The sequence below is a fragment of the Echinops telfairi genome, unplaced genomic scaffold (genome assembly GCF_000313985.2).
Source record: "Echinops telfairi isolate 266 unplaced genomic scaffold, ASM31398v2 ScPeMD7_22;HRSCAF=79, whole genome shotgun sequence".
In the NCBI taxonomy this organism is placed as follows: Eukaryota; Metazoa; Chordata; class Mammalia; order Afrosoricida; family Tenrecidae; genus Echinops; species Echinops telfairi.
In genome coordinates this window covers 544,305-571,473 of record NW_022103919.1, presented here as the reverse complement: position 1 = coordinate 571,473, position 27,169 = coordinate 544,305, and the positions used below count along the sequence as shown (strand labels likewise).

The following is a 27,169-nucleotide window of genomic DNA, read 5'->3' as shown; positions in this document are numbered from 1 at the left end:
CCCCCCCCCATTCCTCCTACCCTCATGGTACCACTACTCTCATTATTTGTCCTGAGGGATTTATCTGTCCTCGATTCTGTGTGTTGAGAGCTCTTATCTGTAGCAGTGTACATGCTCTGGTCTAACTAGATTTGTAAGATTAGAACTGAGGTCATGATAGTGCTGGGCAGGAAGCATTAAAGAACTAGAGAAATTTTGTGTTTCATCAGTGCTATACTGCACCCTGGCTGACTTGTCCCTTCCTTGTGTCCCTTCTGTGAGGGGAAGTCCAATTTTCTACACCCCCTCATTCACATAGAAATGGTTATTTGTTTTGGGTCTTCTGATGCCTTACACCTGAGCCAATGGACACCTCATGAACACACAGGTTGGTGTGCTTCTTCCATGTGGGCTTTGTTGCTTCCCTGCTAGATGGCCACCCTGGTCAATTGTTTAATAAGGGAATTTGGATAAGTTAATTAACATCTTTAAGAATGGTACTCCTTCTATAAAATGAGGAAAGTAATACTCCTAATTATTAAGTATAAATGAAATAATAAAACAATAAAAGGTGATATAAGTCACTTGTTTTAAATTTTACATTAATTAGATTTAACTGACCCTAGTGTCTTTGTTAATATATATTTGTGTACATTTTTATTTGCATATTTTATCTGTAAGTTTTCACTGGTACTGTTTTTTAAAATGTTCTTTAAATGATATATAAAAGAAATTACATTACTAGTAGAAAATGTAAGAAACATACAAAACTAATTTTTACAAGTAAATCTGAAAATATTTTTCTAGTTTCTTAACAAATAAAATCAGCTGAATGCTCATATTTCTATGTTTTACATAATAAAAAATATCCCTTTGTAAATAAAAAATTATGCTGAAGTCTACAGAGCTGAAGCAACTGATAAATTTTTCCTTTCACTTTTAATCAGGCTTCCTGTTGTAAGAGCTCAGCAGACAGTGACGCGAGACACTGCCTCCCAACTTCGGTTCACCTTTGCAGTTCCACAAGGGACACCATGTCAAGATTGTTCAGCTTTTTTGATGAGTGCTGCGTGGGTAACTAATGCGTAAATGCAGATACGTATAGAAAGCAGTTTTGACAGTGATGTATTGCAACTGGTTCCAGATGTCGGCAAGGGATGCTTGGCCAGGCATCTGGGGCTCCTCCGCCACAGAGCAACACCACAACCAAACCACAGTCTTCAAAAGACCATGGCACTTGAATTTTTCAACTGGAATCTCATTAAATAACTCTTTGCCTACCAGGTAAAGACTAAAATGTTTCTGATTTGTTGCTCGTTTTTCCGTTTTAACAAAGGGAAGGTTGAAATATTAAGCATCTTATTTTGGCCTTTGAAAGAAAACTTCAAAAGAAACTGCTGAGATAGTAAAAATAAAGCAATTATTTATCTCCTCTAATGCAAATTTTAAATTGCACCCAAAATTGAATATGTGGAACATTGGCCACCAAAGTAAATGCTTAACATCACTTAAATGGTACTATAATTCCTAAGAAAGAATACCAGCATTAACGTAGCCTTATATCATAGTAACTAAATTAAATCAAGCTTATTTTTCTCTTTTGTCTATACACTTGATAGTATATGATTTCTAAAGAAAATGCATTATAGTTACATTGACTTAAGAACTGCATTTTATAATTAATATACTTCCAGATTAAAATGCCAAAAAAGAAGGTACTGACAAACAGCATTTGAATAAATGGAATTTCTGGTCCACTGACTAATGGAGTGCAATAAGATGTATACAAATATTCAAAAGTGGAAATACACTATTACAATCATGCAATGCGTAGCCTTTAACCTTTAAAACTGATAAAGTTGCACTTTATACAAGAAAAAATGTGGCACAGCTCAACATAAGCATGTACTCTAATGGGAATTTTTGAAATAACCTGTCTCCCTTTTCTTTCAAGACAAAACTTCTAATTCCAATTAAAAAAATACTCCCAGGGGGCCACCAGCAACTACATTCTTTCCATTTGGTTCTGATATGAGGCATTTTCTCATTGATCAAGGGAACTGCAAAAAGAACTTCTGTTGTTGTTTTCCAGTGTCAAATCAAAGGTTTTAAAATTCTTTTAATAAAGATGTAAGCAAATCTGTCAGAATAATGTCGAGAATTCTATGTTCCTTTTGACTTCCTAATAAATAAGGTAAGCATTCTAAACACATAAAACTTTTAATCTCTGATAAAAACTTCTGGTATCTTGTTATAAATAGATTGCTAAATAAAGCCCTAAGCTGTGATATATACTATTCAAGGGTGAGGAATAGTTTATACAACTGACCAATCTATTTTTCTAGATGTATTAGCAAAAATATTTCCAACCTTACATTTAAAAGACCATCTACTGGGATAAACAATCTGGAGAACAAAACAACTGGACCGATGGTTCTGGGGTGGAAATGGGAGAGGGGGAGACAGGGGAAAGGAAGTGGGTGTTAACAACCCCAAGGACAAGGGAACAGCAAGGGATCTAAAATTGGTGGCAAGGAGGGTGTACGGGGTCTGGTAGGGCAGGATCAAGGGCAATGCAACCAAGAATTACTGAAACCCAAATGAAGGCTGAACATGATAGTGGGACAAGAGGAAAATAAAAGGAAATGAAGGAAAGAACTAGTAAGCAAAGGGCATTTACAGAGGTCTAAATACAGGCATGTACATATGTAAATATATTTATATATGACAATGAATTAATAGATCTATGTGCATATATTTATAGGTTGAGCATTAATGTAGCAGATAGACATTGGGCGTCTACTCAAGTATTCCCTCAATGCAAGAACACTTTGTTCTATTAAACTGGCATCCCATGATGCTCACCCTGACATGATCACTGAAGACAAGTGAGTGCATAAGCAAATGGGGTGAAAAAGCTGATGGTGCCCGGCTATCAAAAGATGTAGCTTCTGGGGTCTTAAAGGCTTGAAGGTAAACAAGTAGCCATCTAGCTCAGAAGCAACAAAGTCCACATGAAAGAAGCACACCAGCCTGTGTGATTACAAGGTGTTGAAGAGATAAGTTATCGGGCATCAATGAACAAAAAATCATATCATTCTGAATGAGGAGGAGTGCAGATTGGGGACCCAAAGCCCATCTGTAGACAAATGGACATCTCCTTATGGAAGGGTTGCAGGAAGGAGACAAGTCAGTCAGGGTGCAGGGTAGGAACGATGAAACATACAACTTTCCTCTAGTTCTTAAATGCCTCCCCCACTCACTATCATGATCTCAATCCTACCTGACAAATCTGGCTAGACTAGACGATGTACACTGGTACAAATAGGAAGTGGAAACACAGAGAATCCAGGACAGATGATCCCTTCAGGACCAGTGCTGAGAGTGGTGATACCTGGAAGGTGGAGGGAAGGTGGGGTGGAAAGGGGGAACCGATTACAAAGATCTACATATAACCTCCTCCCTGGGGGATGGTCAACAGAGAAGTGGGTGAAGGGAGAAAGGAAGGGAAGGGGGAAAAATGAGCTGACACTAAGGGCTCAAGTAGAAAGCAAATGTTTTGAGAATGATGATGGCAACAAATGTACTAATGTGCGTGACACAATGGATGGACGGATGGATTGTGATAAGAGCCCCCAATAAAATTATTTATTAAAAAAATTCTATCTTAAAATATTGGGCATAAAACTTCTAATTGGTACTAAAAATTACTTAAAGAAAATAAAATAAAATGTGAAGATCAAACATCTACAGTGAAAGAAGTAGAACCAAGCTTATTTCCTTTGTATCAAGCATAATTTTTGTATTTCAATTTTTTATAATAAATGTTTATCATTTATATTTTTAAAAGACCATCTACTAAAATTTAGTAATGGTTTAGAAAACATTAAAGAATGATACCAGATAAAAAAGAGCTGTAAACTTTTCATTCTCCATCTCTCCTTTTATAAGGCTTATGTAAACACATTTTTATTGTGGTGTAAAAACCAACATACTTCTTAAGACAATCTTTCTTGTGTTCCTACTCTTTTTATGGCTACAAATCCTTTAAAAAGGTTAAATATTTATTAGGTAAAATATTTAAAATAAATATTTAAAATATTTTAATATTTAATAAATATTTAACAAAATTAAATATATACTAAATTAAAATATAGTTGGAACATTTCCATATAAGCCAGTAATTATTCTTGAGTTGATTAATATTGATAAGAAACTTTTTCATAGAAGATCATTATTATCAAAAAAAGTAAGAACACTTCATTGTGCTCACATATAACTTGGACATGGATCAAGAGGCAGTTGTGCGAACAAGGGAAGAATGCATGGTTTAAATTCAGGAAAGGTGTATGTCAGAGTTGTATGCTCTCACCATACTTTATCTTTATGCTGAGCAAATCATCGGGGAAGCTGCTAGATTATATGAAGATGTGGTATCAGGATTAGAGAAAGGCTTATTAACAAACTTTGATAGACAAATGGTACAACTTGCTCGCTGAAAGTGAGAAGAGCTTGAATCATCTGCTGATAAAGATGAAAGATTGCAGCTTTCAGTATGAGTTAAAACAGTGTAAAGAGGACCAATAGGCAACATCATGACAAAGAGCAGATTGAAGTTGTCAAGGATTTTGGATCCTCAATCAATGCTCATGTACGCAGCATCAAGAGATCAAAGGATGCACTGCATTAGGTAAATGTGCACAAGATCTCTGTAATGTGTTGAAGAGTAAGGAAGTTACTTTGAGGACTACGGTGTGCCTGACCTAAGTCACAGTGAAATTCAAATTGACATTGAATACAGAAGGCATTTGAACTATGGTGCTAGTAAATAATCTTGAAAGTATCAGGGCCTGCCAAAAGAACACACATCTCTCTCTCAGAAGTAGAGCCAGAATGCTCCTTATGGACAAAGATGGTGAGGCAATCTTACATACATGAAGTAAATTTTCTGGGGGGAAAAAATGGTGCTTCCAAAACCCACAATATAAATTAGTAAATTAAGCAATAGTCAAAACTTAAAAACGACTCATTGGTATCTGGTATAAATGTGTATAGAAGACTACAACCTAAATAAATTATTTTCTGATCCTGAAAACTGTAAGTGTATAATTCCAAAGCAACACCTTGTATCAAACACTTTGGAAAGTAAAAGTAAATACATATCTGATATGCACTTTAATCCAATGTTTCCATTTTTACATATATGTTTTAGAATAATTCTTGCATGGGAACATGGACATATATACAAGTACATTTACAATACCAAAAGTGATTTAATGATTTGATTTAAGCATGATTTAAGCATCCAACAACAATGAAATAAATGTGAAGTTCATTTGCATAATTGAATACTGATGAATTATTTAAAAGCAGTTCAAATAAATGATATCAACCCCAAGGTGGCAACTGGATAAATCTGAATGAAAAGAGTAAGATACAAAAATATACATACTATAAGCATATAAACTATATTTTTAAGTTGCTGTTAAAAACACAGCTATGCTGATGGTGCCTGGCTATCAAAAGATACAGCATCTGGGGTCTTAAAGGCTTGTAAACAAGCGGCCATCTAGCTCAGAAGCAACAAAGTCCACATGGAAAAAGCACACCAGTCTATGTAATCAAGAGGTGTCGAAGGGATCAGGTATCAGGCATCAAAGAACAAAAAATCAAATCATTATGAATGAGGGGGAGTGCAGATTGGGGACCTAAGGCCCATCTGTAGGCAACTGGACATCCCCTTACAGAAGGGTCGTGGGGAAGAGACAAGCCAGTCAGGGTGCAGTGTAGCAACGATGAAACATACAACTTTCCTCTAGTTCCTAAATGCTTCCACCCCCACATTCCCTCGCCCACTATCATGATCTCAATTCTACCTTACAAATTTGGCTAGACCAGAGGATGTTCACAGATAGGAACTGGAAGGACAGGGAATCCAGGACAGATGATCCCTTCAGGACCACTGCTGAGAGTGGAGATACCTGGAGGGTGGAGGGAGGGTGGGGTGGAAAGGTGGAACCGATCACAAGGATCTACACATAACCTCCTCCCTAGGGGATGGACAACAGAAAAGTGGGTGAAGGGAAACATTGGACAGTGTTAGATATCACAAAATAATAATGTAAAAATTATCAAGGGTTCATGAGTGAGGAGGGGCAGGAAGGAAGGGGGAAAATGAGGAGCTGATACCAAGGGCTGAAGTAGAAAGCAAATGCTTTGAGAATGATGATGGCAACAAATGTACTCAACACAATGGATGGATGTATGGATTGTGCTAAGAGTTGTACGAGCCCCCTCTAAAATTATTTGTTTTAAAAACGCAGCTATGTATACATATATATACATATATATAGTAAAACTTTCTTTGAAATTCAGGAGAAAGATGTACACCAACTACTGGGTAGGCACTACTTTTTTTTCTGAGCAGTATTTTGTTTTTTAAATTTTCTAGCAGTTTTATTGGCATGTAATTCACATACCATACAATCCAATAGTTCAATCAGAAGAAACTACTTTTTAAAATTAGGCAAAAAAAAATTTTTTTTTAAAGGGGGAGAAAAAGAGCTTTATTTTTTATTGTAGAGATCTCCTCATTCACTCCACCTAGAGATCATTTCACCCACTGCTCTAGTTGGCAGCCAGTCTCTTGTCTCTCTCTTCAGCAATGGTGAGGCAGATATCTTTCCCTCGGGGAAGAGAAATCCAGGGTTTGTTGCCTTTTCCAATAACGAAAATGTTGGAAAGGTGGTGGCAAAGCTATTGCCACTGGCATCTTTCACATCAAAAGAGCCAGGGTGTTTCACTCTATTAGTGATCACACCAATTCTTCCCAGGTTAGCACCTCTGGTCACCATACACATGTTGCCTGTGTCGAATTTGATGAAATCAGTAATCTTTCCGGTCTCCAAATCAATCTGAACAGTGTCATTCACCTTGATGAGAGGATCAGGATAGCGGATGGTGCGAGCATCGTGTGTCACCAGGTGAGGGATTCCTTTTGTGCCCACAAAATCTTTCCTACTTTGCAAAACTTGTACTTCGCCTCCTCAGGTGTAATACGATGAACAGCAAAGTGACCCTTGGTGTCACAGATCAAACGGAAATTCTCTCTGGTCTTGTCAATGGCAATGACATCCATGAAACCAGCAGGGTAGGTTATATCAGTTCGGACCTTGCCATCAATCTTAATGAAACGCTGCAAGCAAATTTTTTAAACTTCATCTCCAGTCAGAGCATACTTAAGTCTATTTCTTAAGAAGATGATCAGCAGGAGACATTCTCTCAGCTTGTGGGGACCAGTGGATGGACGAGGAGCAAACACACCAGTGGATGGACAAGGAGTTTGTCCAGCATCCAGGTGCTTCTTGGGACCAAGAGGCATGGCAACAGCGGCAGAGCAGCTTACTCCCTGGCGGCGAGACCAGAACAGGCGGGTAGAAACTACTTTTGTTGAAATTGGAGAGCGAGTAGACTGAAGGGGTACACTGTATTTGTTTTTAATCATTTTATTTGGGGTTCATACAACTCATATCACAATCCATACATACATCTGTTGTAGCAAGCAATTTTGTACATGTGTTGCCCTCATCATTCTCAAAACATTTGCTTTCTACTTGAGCCCGATATCAGCTCAATTTTTCCTCTCCCTCCCTGCTCCCTCCCCCTCACTCATGAACCCTTGATAATTTATAAATTTGTATTATTTTATCATATCTTACACTGCCCGATGTCTCCCTTCACCCACGTTTCTGTTGTCCATCCCCCAGGGAGGAGGTTATATGTATATCCTTGTAATCGGTTCCCCCTTTCTACTCCACCCTCCCTCTACCCTCTCGGTATCACCACTCTCACCACTGATCCTGAAGTGATCATCTGTCCTGGGTTCCCTCTGTTTCCAGTTCCTATCTGTACTAGTGTACATGCTGTGGTCTAGCCGGATTTGTAAGGCAGAATTGGGATCATGATAGTGGGCCGGGGTGGGGGGGTGGGGGGAGGAAGCATTTGAGAACTAGAGGAAAGTTGTATGCTTCATCGTTGCTATACAGCACCCTGATTGGCTCGTCTCCTCCCCACGACCCTTCTGTAAGGGGATGTCCAGTTGCCTACAAATGGGCTTTGGGTCCCCAATCTGCATTCCTCCTCATTCACAATAATATGATTTTTTGTCCTTTGATGCCTGGTACCTTCACACCTCATGATCACAGGCTGGTGTGCTTCTTCCACGTGGGCTTTGTTGCTTCTCAACTAGATGGCCGCTTATTTACCTTCACGCATTTAAGACCCCAGATGCTATATCTTTTGATAGCCAGGCTCTATCAGCTTTCTTCACCACATTAACTTTTGCACCCACTTTGTCTTCAGTGATTGTGTCGGGAAGGTGAGCATCATGGAATGACAGTTTAATAGAACAAAGTGTTCTTGCTTTGAGGGAGTACTTGAGTGGAGGCCCAATGTCCATCTGTCACCTTAATGCTCAATCTATAAATATATATAGCATATAGATCTATTTCCCCATCACCATATATAAATATATTTACATAAGTACACACCTGTATTTAGACCTCTATAAATACCCTTTGCCTACTAGTTCTTTCCTCTGTTTGAAGGGGTACACTTTCAACCACATGCAACTAGGTATACTCTCTAACAAAGACTGGGGGAAAAAAATAATTAAAAACAAAGATTGGAGCCTCTACTCTACCCAGAGGCACTTCAGAATAGTCTTGTGATCAACTTCTGAAAAATCAGTCATTGGAAACCCTATGGCATACATGAAAACCCTACTCCAACCATGAATTCACCATGAGTCAGAATTGAATAGAGTAATTGATTGCTTACTCTTTGTAAAAATAAATACCTAAAAGAGATGTGGCAAATGTTAACATTTATTAATTTTGAAAGGAGGGTGTATATACAGATGTATTTGAAATATTTCATAGTTAAAAATTAAAACATAAAAATTCTCTATATTCTACATGACCCTTTTATTTCAGAATTACCACCAATACTTTACTTTAATAGATCCACTTATACACTATATAATTTTGTAAGGTTAAAATTTATGCCCATAATTGAAGGACAATGCAATCCACCCTTCGCAATAAGCCTACAAAATAAGTTGAACTGTCTGAATACTTAGAACTGATATTATCATTAATGTTTTTATCATTCATAATCATATGATATATTTTCTAGTAAAACAAATTCCCTCAACACAATCACCCTACATTTATCAGTAAATAATCCAGGCAAGATAGAGTCACCAAGACCTTATAATATTTCATATTCTGTTCTATCTAAGTATCACATAAAAACATTTTGAAAGAAATAATATGTTACTTATCTATTATTGGTGAGAAATAATCGAGATATAAGAATAGCAAATAAATCCTTTGGATTTCAAGTAAGGAAGCATCCTCACCCACAATGAAAGAATCCTATATTTAAGAAAGTTAAGCCATGAAACACTTCAATAAAGCAAGCAAAAACTATTCCCTAAAATGAATGAATAAATTTCTTTTAAACTAGAGTCCCTATGTTCTATACTCAATTATAGCAGGTTTTTTCTGGAATCAAATTTTTCAAGTCCAACTTTTGCAACTTGTTAGTTTTTTTTAATCATTTTATTGGGGGCTTGTACAACTCATCACAATCCATACATACATCCATTGTAGCGATCCCTTTTGTACATTTGTTGCCCTCATCATTCTCAAAACATTTGCTTTCTACATGACCCCTTGGTATCAGCTCCTCAGTTTTTCCCTTCCCTCCGCACTCCCCCCTCACTCATGAACCCTTAATAATTCATACATTTTTATTATTTTATCATATCTTATACTACCTCATGTCTCCCTTTACCCACCTTTCTATTGTCCATCCCCCAGGAAGAAGCTTATATGTAGACCCTTGTAATCAGTTCCCCCTTTCTACCCCAACTTCTCTCCATCCTCCTGGTTTTGCCATTCTCTACACTGGTCCTGCAGGGATCATCTGTCCTGGATTCCCTGTGTTTCCACAACAGGTTAAATATTAATGATATACTATGCTCTTTGAAAAACTCTAGGCTAAAATTTAACTAACTGATAAACTCTCATTCACTAATAGTATTTTTTAAAATGGCTCTCAGGCAAAATTAATCTGATTTCCAGGATCTTCTAAGAAAAGGCCTCACATAAAAATCCATAAAATAAGAGAAGCTACTACATTAAACTTGATAATATCGCTATCATAGATTGACCATCTAACAGCAAAAACAAGACCAAAGAAACTGAACTCAGGCTGATTCTCATTTACAGCAACCCTATACAGGCTTTTTAAGACTGTAAATCTTTACAGTCATCTTTTCCTTGTAGAGAGCTGGTGGTTTAAACCACTGGTATTGCAGTTAGCAGCCCAATGCCCAATCCACAAAATCACCAAAACCCTTTCTAATGACAAAAATGAGAAAAGAAAAAGAAAATTTATTAGCAAAATTATACAATAAGAAGTATACAATATGTATTTATAAAATGGGAATCTATCTAAATCAGTTTCTTTTCAGTGTACTTCAGGCATCTTCAGAGGTCTTTTAGGTCAAAAGATATTTCAAAATAGTTCTAGGCTTCTGTTGCCCTTTAAGTCTCATTCTACTATGAGTGAAAGAGGAAAATTTCCAGAGGCTATATGAAATATAATTTTTCAACAGAAGCAGATAAAAGAATGCTGCTGATAACAGCAGCAATTAAAGAAACTTGCCAAAAAAGTAAAACAATGTCTCCTTTCTAATTTTTTGTTGCGGGAAATGCTAGGTTTTTTCCTTTCTTTTTTTCTTTTCTTTTCTTTCTTATATGTCATTAGTGCTAACATGAACCAAATTACTTATATTTACTGTTTCGGATGCCCTATGTAAGGTCACTCTGATTCAGAATAGATCAAATGGTAGTGTGTTTGAAATTTCTGTAATAAAAACCAAATATGAGAGGGCTTCAAGAAAAATTGTAGAAAAAATGAAATTAAAAAATAAGAGATTTCCGGTGCTCCTTCATATGTCCTTGACATCAATCTCATAAAAATTCCTCAACTCATCTTTTCTCTACTTAAAATTTGATCTCTTAACTATTCTTTTTCCTACTCTGACACTATAAAATGGAAACATTGGAACCTTTTTTGAGTTTTTCTTGGAAAGAGAAAAGTAAACTAATACTAAGTAGCAACCATACAAATTTCAATGAAGGGCCAATGGACCATTTAGCATTCAAAAACTTTCTTTAAAACCATTTGACAGAATGAATTGTTCCCAGACTCAATAATGAGGACATTCTTCAATATTAGGTCAACTCTTCAAACTGTGATCCTTCTCCTAAAAAGGGGACAAACAGTCAAATTAGCATCACATACGTTTTTCATTCTTTAAAAAGTCATCTTTAGAAAGTACACACACACACACTTGAGGGCGTACAAAAAAACACACACACAAACACAGGAAAAAGCTCTGCTGGACAGAGCTTTCACAGTTTACATTTTTCCCCTCCAGGCTGGCATCCAGCAACTCCCCTTTAAGTTAGTGCACCCACTGGTGTCGCCTAAGAAGGTCCTCTCTGGTCAGAGTGAATTTTTTCGTAAAAGCAATTTCACTCAAACCTCGTTTTGTGTGATGGCTGTGATGTTAAACAAAGCTTACAAGAACTATGGGGGGGCAGGGGGAGGACTCATGTGTACAAGTGGTTTTCTTGTTTCAAAAAAAGGTGAAATGTCAATTGATGACAAACGTTGTTCTGGACATCCGTCAACTTCCTGAATGAAAATGTGAACAAAAGTCTTGCACTTGTGCTTCAAGACCAAAGATGAACCATTAAAGAGATGGGGAAGTTATCTGGACTATCTTGGAGCTCCATCAGCAAACTATAACCATAGATTTGGGAATGAGAAGGTTCACTATGAAATTTGTTCCTCTGAATGTACCCTCACTGACTCACAGCACTGCATGGGACAGCACTGGAGACACGGTGTGGGAATTGTGCCTGGTCTGACCCCACACACACATTGGGAAAAAACACAAAGGGAGCACAACAGAGCAGTAAGGGGAGCAAAGCAACGAAGTCCCAGAGGAATGCCGAAAATATACTACAGACCCAGGGGGCAGGGCTTGGCACCTCATCAGGCTCAATCAGGAAACATACATAAGGGTCAGCAGAAAGACCTGGAAATATTTATAGACTCTCCTTTTCTTCATGTCTATCTATATAAGAAAGGCAAGATAAACAACCCTGAGGAGAAAACAATGGAACCAAGGGTTCTGAGGGAGGCAAGGGAGAGGGGACTGTGGAAGAAAGTGAGGGGGGAGCCAACAAACCCAGGGACAAGGGGACAACAAGAGATCTAAAATTGATGGTGAGGAGGACATAGAATACCTCTATGGGGTTTTATCAAGTGCAATGTAGCCGAGAGGAATTACTTAAGCTGAATAAAGGTCAAACAAGATAGTGGGGCAAGAGTAAAGTAAAAGGAACTAGAGGAAAGAACAAGGAGACAAAAGACATTTATAGAAGTATAAATATAGGCATGCATATATAAATATACTTATAATAATAGGGATATAGGTCTATGTACATATATTCATATGTGAAGTATCAAGGTAGCAGACAGACATTGGAACTCTACTAAAGTACTCCCTCAACGCAAGAACACTTTGTTTTAATAACCTGGCATTCAATGATGCTCACCTTGCCAACATGATCGCTTGAAGTCAAAATGGATACATAAGCAAATGTGAAGAAAGTTGATGGTGGTCAGCTATATATAGTGTCTGGGGTCTTAAAGGCTTGAAGTTAAACAAGCAGCCATCTAGCAGGGAAACAACAAAGCCCACATGGAAGAAGCACACAAGCCTATGTGATCACGAGGTGTCGATGGGATCACGGATCAGGCATCAGAAGAGCTAACAAGGGGCGGGGGGGAGGAGGGGGGCGGGTCATTGTGGAGACCCAAAGCCCATCTTTAGACAATTGGGCATCACCTCACAGAAGGGTCATAAGGAAGGGACGAGCCAGCCAGAATTCAATATAGCATGAACAAAGGAGGAACCAATCACAATGATCAACATATAACCCCCCACCAGGGGGACCAACAACCAAAACATGGATAAAGGGAGACAGCAGACAGTGTAAGATATAAAACTAATAATTTATCAAGGGGCCATGAGGGTGGGATGGTGGTAGACAGAGGGGAAAAAGAGGAGCTGATACCAAGAGCGCAAGTAGAAAGAAAATGTTTTCAAATTGATGATGGCAACATATGTACAAAAGTGCTCGGGAGAATTCATGTATGGATTGTTATAAGAGCCCCAAATAAAATGATTTTTTAAAAACAGTAATAAATAAACAAATGTGTGTCTCGGGTTCTGACTGACCAAGAAAAAGAGCGTTAAGTGGACACATGCCATGCTTTGAAAGAACAGGTCATAAGTGACCCAGACTTCTTTCCCAAAGCCATTACTGGAGACGAGATATGATGCTATTCTTACGACCCCAAAACCAAACATCAATCAAGCCCATGGAAGATGCCATGGTCACCTCGCAACCCAAAAATCTCAAGTGAAATCAAATATCAAGATGACGCTCATGTTTTTTGGATGTGAGGTGGATAGTGCACTTGGAGTTCATTCCACCAAGTCAGACTTTTAATCAAGCTTTCTATTTACAGCTTCTGAAAAGACTGCGGCATAACAGTGTGCAAGAAAGAAGTCCTGATTTGTGGCAGGTGGGGGACTGGTTTTCCCACCACCACAATGCACCTGCTCAGGTAGCCATATCAGTGCACCAGTATTTGACTAAAAACAACCTGCCTCTCTTGCCCCATGTACCTTACTCACTTGACCTCACTCCGTGCAACTTCTTTCACTTGACCTCACTCCATGCAACATCTGTTTGTTTCCACGAATGAAGAGGAACATGAAAGGACTGCGATTTGATGACATAGAATAGGTTAAGAAAAAAAACAGGGAGGTGCTGTCAGCCATCCAAACAGATGAGTTTGGAAAATGTTTCCAAAAATGGAATCGCAGATTTGACAAATGTTTTAAGGGGAATGGAGAGTACTTTGAAGGTGATAAGGTTGTTTTGTAAAAAGAATTAAACGTATAGCTTTGGGGGGAAAAATCTGGGGTGTTTTTTGGGGGGTATGCCCCCTCATATTTTACTAAGGTAAAACTCCTCTGTCCGTTTGTCACACTTTGGGGCATTTGTGTGTTGTTAAAATGTTGGACACTTTCCCACTGGTATTTTGAATACCAACAGGATTCCCATGTTGGACAGGTTTCAATGGAGCTTCCAGATAAAGTCAGACTAGAAAGAAACACTGAAAAATTTTCTTTTTAAAAAAGGGGGGGTGGGGGATAAAAAGAAGGAGCTGATCCCAAGGGCTTAATGGAAAGTAAAGGTCTAGAAAAGAACTATGGAAAACATGTACGAATATGTCGGATACAATTGATGTATGGTCTGTAACAAGAGTTGTAAGAAAAAAGAAAAACACCTAAGGGAGTGGGGTATAGTGGTGGGGATGGGGTAAAAGGGAGATGATATCAGAGTCCATGTAGAAAAAGAATGTTTGGAAACTGAATGTGATAGCAATTGTACATTTTATTTGACAGGATTGAAATTTGGAATGATATATGTATTAAATTCCAAATAATAATATTTTTAAAAACACTTTATATATATCAGTAGAACATTATTTAATATAATATCAGAACCCCCTTCAGGCTAATTGGGGGAAAAATCAAATTGGGGAAGAGCTGAGTCCTCAAAGTAATCTACCTTAATGATATAGATGAAGTCAAGCACTTGCTGATATGGAACTACTAAAAAGAATGAAACAGCTACAAACATCCATTAATAAAGAGAATGTGAAATGCACAAAGTATAAATCTAGGAAAATTGGAAGATGGCAAAAATGAATTACAATGAATAAAGGTCAATATCCTAGGCATTAGTGAACTGAAATGGTCTAGTATGGGCCATTATTAATCAGAAAATCATATTATCTATTATGCTAGGTAAGACAAATTAAAGGACTGGCATCACATTCATGGTCAAAAAGAACATTTTAAGATCTATTCTGAAGCATAACACTTCAGTGATAGGATAATATCCATACACCTACAAGTATTACTAGTTAATATGGCTATTACTAAATCTTATATATTAACTACTAATGCCAAAGATGAAAATGTTTATCAACTTCTGCAAACTAAAATTGATTAAATATGCGATTAAGATGCATTGAAAATTACACGACTAGAATGCATAAGTTGGAAACAAAGAAGGTTCTCTCTCTAACTCATGGCCATCCAGTTGATGCCTACTCATAGCGAGCCTGTAGGAAAGGTAGAACTGTTCTATGTGAGTTTCAATGACTGTAAACTCTTTACAGAAGTGAAAAGCCCTGTTTTTCTCCCACAAAGTAGCAGGTGGTTTTAAACAGCTGACCTTGCAGTTAGCAACCCAACACGGAAACACTATGTCACCAGGACTCTCACTAAAGAAAAATGAGTAGTTGGAAAATATGTTCTTGGTATTAGAATTGATTCCAGAGATTGTAAGATCAAATTTTCAAGAATAATTTATAAATTAAAAATACCTTTTTCAAGAATATAAACACATGTGGACCGTGCCAGATGGGATACACAGGAATCAAATTGTTAATAATGGTGTTAAAAAACAATAGAGAAACTCAGTACATCAGTCAGAATAAGCCCAGGGACTAATTGTACAAGGTGCAGTTGAAAAAATTCAAACAAGTACACGAGGACCAAAATACAAGTTTGGATAGCATGTCCCACATGTATTTAGAGATGTCCTTAAGAACAGGTACACTGAACATTAATGGTTGAAAACCAGACAAATTGTAGGATGACATTAACCCACTAGTCACTTCAAAGGATAAAAATGCTTCTTTAAGGACTTACAGCCTCAGAAACCTTCTAAAGCAATTTACTCAGTCCTATAGGGTCATTATGAGTCGGAATCACCACAATGGTGGTGGACTTAGTTTTTGTTTATTTTTATGAAACAAAAAGGGTATTATATCAAAACTAAAGAAATATGAGTAAAGTACAGATTTTCATTCAGAATAATATATAAATATTGATACATGAATTGTCAAAAAATATTCTTGGGAAAAAAGATTAGAATAGATGAAGCAAGCAAAAGGTCATTAAAAAGAAAAGAATGAAAGATCAAAATGAATGTCAAAAGATGATCAGAAACTTGCTCTTGAATGTAGAATAGCTACACGAACAAAAGAAATGAAGTAAAAAATAACTGGCCAGAAGATTCAAAGAACGACCAGGAAAAAAAAAGTAGAATAAAATTTCTAACTTGGAGTTAGAAAACCAAAAAGGAAGATGTTCACCATTCTTCGGCTGAAAGTACTGAAATGAAAAATTCAAGCCCTGAAGTGAAAAGGTAAAGGGTTTTATAGGTCAAATATTGAACACCATAGGAAGCAACAAAAGGTATACAAGTCGCTGTATCAAAAGAGACTGGTGAACGAACGTCCAACCATTTTAGGGGATAGTATATGAACAAGAACTGGTGGTATTGATGGAAATAGTCCTAAACTGCATTGAAGGCATTGGCAAAAAACAAGACCCCAGGAATTGATGGAATGCTAATTAAGATATTTCAATAAACAGATGTAAAGCTGGAGGTACTCATTCATCTATGTCAAGAATTCTAGAAGACAGCTACCGGGCGAACTGACTAGAAGGAATCCATATTCATATCCATTCCAAAATAAAGACAATCCAACAAACTATAGCTATTATCAAACATTAATATCAGACAAAAGTAAAATTTTTCTGAAAATAATACAAAAACGATTAGCAGAACATGGATAGGAACTGTCCAGAAAACAAGCCAAATTCTAAAGAGGACAAGGAGTGAAGCATATCAGTGCTTATATCAGATGGATCTTGGATGCAAGCAAAGTATACCAGAAAATTGCTGCTCTGTGTTTCATTTACTATGTAAAGGCATTCGATTACATGGATCATAACAAATTATGGATAACATTGCAAAGAATGAGAATTTCAAAACACGTCCCTGTGCTTATGAAGAACCTGTACACAGACCACAAGACAATTGTTTGAACAGAACAAAGGGATAAAGCATTTACAATCAGGAACAGTGTCGATCTGGGTTGTATACCCTTTCAAACTACTTAATCAATCTGTATGCTGAGCAAATAAACTGAATTATATGAAGAACTCAGCATCATGATCGGAGGAAGACTCATTGACAACCCGCCATATGCAGGTGACACAAAAGACAGCCTTCATTACTAATTACACTTCAATATAAAATTTTTTTATGTTTTAATCCTGACAACTAGAGCAGTAAGCAACATCATAATGGAATAAAAGGTTAAAGGTATCAAAGATTTCATTTTACTTGGATCCACAATTAACATTCAGCAAAGCAATCAAAAGATGCATTGCTTTGGGCAAGGCTGCAAAAGGCTTCTTTAAAGTGTTAAAAAGTAAAGATGTCACGTCAAAGATCAAGGTATACCTAACCTAAGCCCAAGTATTTTCAATTGCCTCATATAATGGAAAACCAAGTAAAAACTGATGTCTTTGAATTATGCTGTTAACAAAGAAATTTAAATGTACCATAGACCAGCAGAAGACCGAAAAAAAATCTTGACAGAAGTACAACCACAATGCTCCTTAGGAGTGAGAATGTCAAGACTGTGTCACATACACAGTCATGTGATAACTTCAAAGAAAAAATTTAATAATGCGTATATCTGTGTGTATTAGAATGACTACAGCCAATTTGAAATGTTAATAATCCTTTACACAATTGATGTATATATGGATTATGGTAAGAGTCGTATGAGCCCCTAATAAAACGATTAAAAAATAAATAAATAAAAGGAACTTCTGAGGGGGGGAGAAAATGTTAATAATCCAAAGCAATTGTAGGCATCTGCATAGGAAATCTGGTCATATTCACTTTCCCTCTTTCCTACTACTTAACTATGTTGTGTTTCAAACATTACAATGACTTCACAAAATATGACTTGTACACTCACGGCAAACAATACATATTTGTAAAACAAGCAAACAAACACAATGAAAAGAATAAATTTGTTTTAATCAACTAAAGTACTCATATACCATTGTGAATGCATGGTAAAATTTAATGAAATGTGCACTTATTAAATTATAAACTTGAACGCAATGCAGATTCCTTTGCATACCTCTTTAATATCTCTTTCAAAACAAACTAAATTATGGTCTTTAAAAATAATGTAGCCTGGTTGATTTGAATCATAGAGCATTCTCAGGAAAAGTGTGGCTTCAACATATCAAGGGCTTCAAAAAGTTCAGGGGAAAATGAAATTAAAGTTAATGAAATTTTCCCATGACCTTTTGGAAACCCCTTTGTACATTTTAGCATTTCTAGATAGGTGCTATTTCCTTCAGTAAAATTACTATTATTTATAATGAAAAATTACATCTAAATAAGGGTTCTTTTCCCTTTGAACTCTGGAAAACAAAAAAGCTATTTCCTTTAAATATATGTTCAATCACCAGTAAAGGAAAATCCTTTTCCCAGATTCTATACAGAACACTCCTAGAGGAAAACCCAAGGCTACTTCCTGCTTGTCTGAGCCTTCCTTCACCTCTAACAACAAATCAGGCAACGGGCTAGACAAAGTTCCTTATTCTAAATCTATATAATGTACATACTGAAGTTAAAAAATTTACATAATTTTTTCTAAAAATGGCTCAATATATTAGGTTCACAAAATAAGTTCAACTTCTGCAGTCATTTACAATCCACTTTTAGATATTAAATTTTAATTTTAGTTATTTAGGAAAAATTACATAATTCAGAGCATAGTTTAAAAATAACTCCACTATTAATGCAGACCCTTTATTTAATCACAGGCTAATTTACTCCTGACAGAAAGTAAATTCCACTATTTTCTGTGAGGCTTTATGAAATTGCCATCATTTTTAATTAATTCTTAATTAAAATATATTACACCACAGCTTCTAACCATCTCTCTTGATATTCTAACATAATCAATTCAAGACCATTTACATATCATTAATTAAAAGCCTTCCTCTCTCATCCTTAAAATCATAATGAGGCTCTATTTCTCATTAGCAGCCTTTAAGGGATAAAATAACAATACAGTCAAGAATGAATGAATATATGGATTTTTATTTATTTATTTATTTACTTTTATTTTACATATATATATATACACAAACTATTTTGTGGGCAGCACTATCAAATTTTTTCAACTTTAGTGCACTTTTGAATTCTTTCGTTACATATTTCAGAGGGGAACCACCAGAAAAACAATTTGGCTATAATTTAAAACTAGTCTTCAAATCAAACAACCAATAACTAAGATAAGAAATAGCACCTAAAAAGAAGAAACAGGAGGCAAAGAAGGGGAGAAACATTTTGAGATTGGGAAAAACTTAACAGATTTCTGAATCAGGATAATGGTAAGTTTAACCAGGAATCCTATAAACAAGTTAGCTCTAGAGAACAGTGAAAGTAATGCCATTAACATTACTTCATTTCTATTTCAAAATATTTAATATAAGCTTACATATTTTATATAATCTAAGTCTCTAGGGATTTTTCCTTTAAAACTATTCTTTCAACTAAGAGGCAATTGTTAATGTCTTTTCATTTCTAGTATGTGATAAAAATATACAACTGAAATTTTTATCTAGACAGCTTACAACTGTCAGAATGAAGCATCTATATCTGTGGCTTGATGAAGAACTGAAACAGAGAAGCTAGTCGCAAGTTATATCACTAATATCCAGATCTATGATATATTTTACACATTCATAAATGAGCTGTGATGTAAGTTGACACAATAAAAAATTATCATTTATGGTAATGAAAGGTAAAAATTAACCACCTATTCAATGGTTTTACCTTTTCTGAAGGCTTTAAAGCCAAACACAGCTTAAAAGATTTATAGTAGCTCATGACTTTTAACCCATCACTTTCAATATTTTGGCTATTAATATAACCTCCAACTAGGGCTACTTTCATGATTCCATGTAAAATAAAATTTCATTGCCTTTCTTTTTGCTCTGAGCAACTACAATAGTATTATTTTTTAATATTACAAGAAAAAAATTACTGAATTAAACCTTAATTTGTTACATTTTTCAGAGTTTATTATTCACAATTATATTTTGAAGCCAAACTACAGGCACAAATAAAAACCAAGTGAGTATTAAAATGTGACCAAAAAGATAATACTACATAATAGAAGCAAACTATCAAACTCATATCATGTCTTAGAAATTTTATGTCACCAGCATTAACTATATCTAGGTGCTTCATATCAGGCAAATCAGATATATATCACTGTCTCTGTCAAATGCAGGTGCTCCACCACAACTTGTCAAGACAGCCTGTCTGAATCTTCACACGTCAGACAGAATCACAGCACTTGGTGTTTTGGTCTGTTGACAGCAATTTATTTTGATGTGTTGTCACAATATGGAATTCTTCAATGCTCTGCACCATGGTGCCAATAAGTCCCACTATCCTTTTTTCTACTGTCAGATGCTACAGGTTTAATAAGAGGAAAGGACAAAGTTTTGCCTTACTTTTATTAAAGCCCTAGAAAGTTCATTTAAAAGCAGATAGGAATACTAAATAATAGCAAGCATATCAAGACAACCCTTAATCCCAATATCTAATAACCTATTTAGTACCACAATAAAGCTGGGTGAAGCAGAGTCAAAGTAATTAGAAAATCAGAGTAGTCCATCCTAAGTGATACTAAATAATAATTCAGGTTACAGTCTGGTATGGTCAATTGTTTTCTCAGGTTTTTTATAGGCTGGTTTCAATTCAATACAATCAAACACTTACTGTGGACCTCTGTGTAAAACTAGGAACCAGGGAAAACAGATGAATAAACCTCCTCCCTGAGGGACGACAACAGAAAAGTGGGTGAAGGGAGACATCGGACAGTGTAAGATATGACAAAATAATTTATAAATTATCAAGGGTTCATGAGGGAGGGGGGAGCGGGGAAGGTGAGGAAAAATTTGGAGCTGATGCCAAGGGCTTACTTAGAGAGCAAATGTTTTGAGAATGATGAGGGTAACGAATATACAAATGTGCTTTATACAATTGATGTACGTAGGGATTGTGATGAGTTGCATGACCCCCCCCCCAATAAAATGATAAAAAAAAAAAGGTAATAGAGCTCCTTGTGGGGTTTTTATAAAAAATAGTTTTCAGAAATCTATAGAAGCTTCATAGTATTTTCATAATTTTCTACACTTTTTGAAGCCCGTGTGTGTGTGTGTGTGTGTGTGTGTGTGTGTGTTTGCAGAGACATTAAGAATGTGAGAACACTAATAATCCTTAATCAAAAATAGTGTAATTAAAAAAAACTAATTGGACTAGGGGACTATAACTTGGATGATTTAGACTGTAATTTAGACATTGTCACTGACTTTGCCAAATGATCTATGGAATAGCCCTTACTTTGCCTCTCTAATTCTCACATTGCTGATATTTAAAACAAACAATAATATATGTCCCACCTACATCAAAGATTGTTTTAGGATTAAATAGCAAGGCCAATGTGGTCTCTGAAGAGAGGTAGAGCAAAAGGCTATAGAATTTTTTTCCCCTACTATAAGGGAGGAGTACTTTTACAATTGAAGATGATTTGCTAACTAGATTAAAAATATTATTTTCAAAATGGACTGGTCCGAAGTAATCCTGAACGGCATACAATCTGACTAGTCTTTAGAAAGAAATAAAACTAATTCTTCTGACCTAGAGTAAAACTTATCTGTCTAAGCACACAAGGAAAAGGGAATGGAACTGGAAAAAAAAAAGATTTTATCTCAGTATTCTCATAAATATGAGTAAAAAATGAAGAGCTATAATTCCCTAATCTTTCAGGCCTAAGACTGGCAATTGGGAATAGTGTTCCAACCTCAAATTCTGGAAGCTGTTAATAGGTTTGAATGCTGGATGGCTTAATTATATAAGGGCCACATAAACATCTCAGTAGAGTGATCTGATAGGCCGTTTTAATTTGAAATGCTCTATGTAAAATTAAAAACGAAAGCCAAAATGACTCTAATCTGTGCTCCTGTTGAGAAGTAAAAAGCCGATAAAACAAAAACAATACAGTGTGCTCAATTGGATTTTGAGGCCAAGTTGACCCAGTTGTTGTTAGATGCCATCAAGTCATTTTTCAACTCAGCAATCCAGTGTGATATCATAGTTATGCCTTATAGGTTTTCTAAGTTGTAATCTTCATGGGAAGGGCTGAGATGGCACTGTCAGGTAAACATTGGGTGGTTAACTGCAAGGTCAGTGATTAAAACCCAATAGTTGCTCTCAGGAAGAAAGCTAAAACTGTCTCCTCCCACAGAAACCTACAAAGCTTTGAAACCCTGTATAGAGTCCCTAGGAGTCAGAATGAACTTACTGGCAGTAAGTAATCCTTATGGGAGTATATCACGAGGTTTTGCTCCGATGCAGGCACTGGTATATTCAAATGACCAACCTTTCAGATAACAGACAAGTACTTAACCATTGCACCACCAGGGCTCTCATCAATGATCATGAATGCTACTTAATGAATAGCAAAAAAAAAAACGTACTATGGAATGACTCCATAGGACTAAAAATCCTGGGATGGATTTTAGCTAGATTGTCAGTTAATCTTAAATAGAAGAATCAGTTTGGAATAATCTGAATGCATTCTGTTCCATTTTAGAGTTTTACTAATAGTTCGCTAGCATCCAAAAGATAGATAAATAAATCGGTGAGTCCAAAACCACAAAAGTTAAAAGTTCACATGGGTAAAAGATCTTTTCTAAGTGTACAGAAGCACAATAACAATGGAAGAGCAAGGCATACAAGTAACTCCGTCCTTGGGGAAAAAATACCATCTGCTAATCTTTTGATTCAGAGGATATTTTCATGACATTCTAATAGACTCTCTAGCAACCGTGCCCAATTGAATTAGGAGTCATAGATGTAATTTTTAATTTCTAATCTTTGAATTTAAAACAAAGATTTTAGTAATGTCCTTAATTGAATTCAATATATCTAAAATAGTATTATTTCTGTGTGTAATCAATATGAAAATGATTATTCATGAGATACTTTACATTCTTATTTCAGCCTTTACAACATGGTATAATTTACACTCACAGCACATCTCAATTTAAAGAAGCCATATATGTCTAGTGGCTAAAACAATTTTCAGGTCAGAAGTTCTCCTTTCTATTGATATACATGTCTAGGTCACAGCAACTCTCAGTTCCCAAGTCAACTGTATTTCCTATTAATGTGTATTATATAGGATTAAGCAGGAAAATTCTTAAGTCTCAATCTCTTAAAAGAGCCAACTGGATCAGTGGATTGAATATATTTATTTGTCAAGACTCCTTATTAAAACCGTACTACAAAGACAATAAAGCCATTGTGGGGGGAGGGCATAGATCGGCAAAAAATATGTTATGTGGGAATAACCCCCCAAAAGGAATTTTTACCCCAAAGCTTTGTATTTAAATTTTTTTACAAAACAACTTTATCACCTTCAAAGTAGTCTCCATTACACTTAATACATTTGTCAAATCTGTGATTCTATTCTTGGAAACATTTTCCAAACTCATCTGTTTGGATGGCTGACAGCCCCTCTTCTACGTAGTCAAATTACTGCTCTTTCATGTCCTTCATTTCCAAAAACAAAAAGTCACACGGAGCGAGGTCAGGTGAGTAAGGTGTTTGGGGCAAGAGAGGCAGGCTGTTTTTTGCCAAAACACTGAGATGGCTGTGTGAGCAGATGCATTGTCTTGGTGGTAAAACCAGTTCTCTGCCTGCCATAAATCAGGCCTTTTTTATGCACCCTGTTACACAATCTTCTCAGAACCTCTAAAAAGAAAGCTTGATTAAGAGTCTGACCTGGTGAAACTAACTCCAAATGCACTGTGCCCCTCACATCAAAAAAACAAATGAGCATCAATTTTGGGGAGTACCCCTTTGTACTATGGAAGCTGAAAGCAAACAAATGTTGGCTAACTTAGCAGACCAGGAAAAAACAAGATATTGAAGTCAAGAAAGGTAAAATCATCTGGTATCTCCAAAGGTGGAATAAGAGTTAAAAAGTTACTCTCAGAAAAGGTTGGACCAAAGAGATGCTGACCTTAGGAAGACAAAATACAGACAAAGGTGGGCAGGGAGTACAAACTGGAATTTCAGAATTTCAACCTTTTCCCATCACTTTACTCTGAGAACATTAGGGACCAAGCTTATATGCCTGCCCCACTTCACAGACAAGAAATTGCAAAGTACCTTGGAAAGGAACTTATCTGCCGAAGACACTAAGACTTGATGGCTAGATGACCACAAACCAAACCACTACCAAAATGAAGAAACCCCTCATATGAATTGGTATTTCAATCTACTTTTAAATGTTTCAAACTTAATATTCACAATTCTCAAGTACTTCCTGATCTAATCTTTACTATGATAATTTAAAGTAAAGCTTTGACAAACCTGGCTCTCTCTGCATTTACCAGCTAGCACTCAGCATTCTACTGTAAAAGCCCTTTCTCCTTCCTCCTTCCCCGTCTATTTATATATCTACTTACCTACCTCTGTCATAATTAAGGGCTCTTGAGTTCCTACTTTTTTCAATGGTTTCAGTATTGTACTTAATAATTTTGATGGTCAAACTTTCCTAGATTTGACTATGGGAACTCTTCAAAGGTGGGCAGGGAGTACAAACTGGAATTTCAAGTTGGCTCCTGGTCCTAGTGGCATTTCTCCATTATCTTTTATCAGCATTTTTATACTTTTTAGCATTAGAAGATGTTCCAGGCTCACACTGGCCTATCTAATCCTGACACTGGAATCATCAATCTCTGAAAGAAATGATGTTCTCTTTAGTGAGGAAAGGTATAAAAGATCATGATCCAAGACTCCGTTCATTGCAACTGAGATATGTGTGCTTCTTGGAGCATTCAGAGTCTATTTTGAAGCTGGTCTTGCTGACTGGGGCTGTCAGACAAAAAGAAGAATCAACTGTGATCATAGTTTCTGGCCTGAACTAATAGATGAGGGATCTTGGTAGTTACTGAAATTGAGAAGGAAAGTTTTACAGGGGAAAATCAATAGTTCCATTTTAGATGTGCTAATTTGGGGAACTTACTAAACAGCCAAGTGGAGTTATTGAGGCATCAATTTGGTCAATCCGATTCCATGGTAGAGGATTGAGATGGCGATATAAATATTAAAAATATCAGCATATCAATATCTAAACCATGGGATGAAATAAAGGGCCAGACATGAAACACCAGACATTTGGAGGCAGTCCCTACTGTAAAATATTGGCCAAAACAAACGAGGAAAAGTAACAGAAAAGAGATAATGCAGGCAAGCAAACAAAAATTTAACAAGCAAAAAAAGAATAACTAAAATACCTCAGAGAAGAGCTTTATCTGTGAAACATAGTAGGGACAAAAAGAGGAAGAGAAGAAATGAAGGAGAAAAAATAGGAAGGAGGAAGGAACACATTCTAAAGCCCTTAGGTAGGACTAAACAAGAGAAAAGTTTGGAGAGAATGAGAAGAAAACATGTGCCCACTGGAAATGTGGCAAAGGCCAAAGTAGGCTCAAGACAGCATATACACAATTAGCAACTGTGGCCTAATCCTGGTCAAGAGTACTAGAGGAAAGCAAGAAATGCATTCAAGGGAGAAAGAAGACTACCAGAATATCCTGAAGTCTAAAAAGGGTAAGGAGGTCATACCAGTTACTTTGTGCACAGGGTAAAATCTTATGTTAAGGTGGGGCTATATCTGTCTGAGGAGAAAGGTAAACAGTAGCAAGAGCTGAGTTACACGTAAAGAGGACTGGCCAATTTATCAAATATACTTTGCTAATGGGAACAGGTTTCTAACAATCAAAGAAGGGCAGTTACAAATATAAAACAAAAGAAAATTGAGTTAGCAATGTAGAATTAAATGGATTAATGGTGGGAAAACTGAATTTTCACATTCTCAAGAAGTGAACAGGATCCTTGTCTCATGCCATATACAAAGAAGTTCAAAACTGGATTATACTAAAATCATAGTATTCTTAAAAAACAAGCAGCAGACCTAGCTTTCAACTGATTAGCTAATATAATAACAAAAACACAAATCAGAAAAATTAGATGAAGCGCAGAAAAATTTTTAAAACCTTAGTTAATCAAGAGGCTTTGCCAAACAAATCAGTAAAAAGACAAGTTACCAACTTGTAGAATATCTTTGGAAATCATGTATCCAACAAGAAACTAATAACCAACACATAAAACCTCAAAAACTTAACAACGTAAAGACAAAATAGACCATTTCACCAAAGAGGACATTAAAGTGGCCACCAAAGGGCAGTTACCCACCCAAGGGGAGGGTATTGTTTATATCTCCACAGGAATAGAGGGACCAGACTTCAACCTGGTGCTCCAAGATATAAATGCAACATGCTGGCGTGGAGTAGGGAACCAGTGGGGAGGTCTGAAGGGCCAGCCCCAATCCCAACAATGTAGACACCTGCCCCCACCCCCAGAAGAATTTATTTCAGAGGACAGCACTGAATCTGCAGCTCGGGGAGAGGGACATGTCTGATCAGAGCACACAGGAGCAGATGAAGGGGGAGGAGGAGAGAATGGAGCACATCCTGGCCCACAAGGCCTTGAGGACAATGTTCCCACTCAGAACAGCCAGTCCACAGAGAGGGCCACATGGCCAGCCCCACTATGAGACACGATGTCCTTCACTGACCCATAGCCCTACAGGGGACAACACTGGAGACATGGTGTGGGAATTGTACCTGATCTGATCCCGCCACGCCAAGGCAAAACGCTAAGGGATGCAATAGAACAGCAAGGGAATGGAGTGGCGGGGATCCCAGGGAATGCCGAAGGTGGACTTTGGGGCCAGGGCTTGGTGAGCCAACAGACTGGACTGGAAAACACTCCTATAGGCAAACAAACAGTCCTTGAACTAACTACAAGCTTTTCTTTCCTGTTGTGTTTTGTTTTGTTTTTTGTCATTGGTTTGTTGTTGCTGTTGTTTTGTTGTATATTGTTGCTTGGTTTTGCTCTGTCTTGTTTTTGTGCATGTTATTATCTCC

General features: G+C 36.6%; 1 protein-coding gene and 1 pseudogene across 1 annotated transcript in view; both read right to left on the bottom strand.

Annotated features, from left to right (window-relative positions):
• Positions 1-27,169, bottom strand: part of PBX3 (PBX homeobox 3) — a 276,728-nt gene that overhangs the window by 137,628 nt on the left and 111,931 nt on the right. The gene's annotated exons all lie outside the window — the stretch shown is intronic.
• Positions 6,595-7,332, bottom strand: LOC101650178 (annotated as a pseudogene).